Raw genomic sequence first — 800 nt, 5'->3', positions numbered from 1 at the left:
TTCAGGAGGTTTGAAAGAATGCAATTATTTTATACGAAGGACTGTAATGTAGCAGAATGTATTTGGTGTTTGAAGCAGAAACAGGTTAGGTCAAGTATTGAAACAGAAAAAGGGATGCGGGAACAGGTACGGTAAGTGTGATTTCAGTACAGCTCATGTGAGGGATAAACACTAGTATGGTGTTCTAGGATTTGTTTCATTGTGGTGAGTTTTGTCTAAATCTTCTCTCTCTGAATGTATATAAGCTCCTTCACAGGCAACCATCTCCAAGCCTGAGACCTGCAGAGAGTGAAGGGAATCCTTTTTTCCCTGTCCACTATCATTTAGTCTGCTACTTCATTAAAATTAAAAGGCAGAGGCTATCTGACAGGCCACAGTAACTCAGTGCAATGCAGCACCTTCAGGAAGAGCAGTGAGAGAAAGATCATCTGAGATAACAAGGTGTAGAGCTGGATGAACACAGCAGGCCAAGCAGCATCAGAGGAGCAGGAAAGCTGACGTTTCAGGCCGAGACCCTTCATCAGAAATGGGGGAGGGGAAGGGGGTTCTGAAATAAATAGGGAGAGAGAGGGAGGCGGATAGAAGATGGATAGAGGAGAAGATAGGTGGAGAGGAGAGACAGGTCAAAGAGGCGGGGATGGAGCCAGTAAAGGTGAGTGTAGGTGGGGAGTTAGGGAGGAGATAGGTCAGTCCAGGGAGGACAGACAGGTCAAGGGGGCGGGATGAGGTTAGTAGGTAGGAGATGGGGGTGGGGCTTGAGGTGGGAGGAGGGGATAGGTGGGAGGAAGGACAGGTTAGGG

This window comes from Rhincodon typus, chromosome 39 (assembly GCF_021869965.1).
Source record: "Rhincodon typus isolate 14 chromosome 39, sRhiTyp1.1, whole genome shotgun sequence".
Lineage (NCBI taxonomy): Eukaryota > Metazoa > Chordata > Chondrichthyes > Orectolobiformes > Rhincodontidae > Rhincodon > Rhincodon typus.
This window is presented reverse-complemented; position numbering follows the sequence as displayed.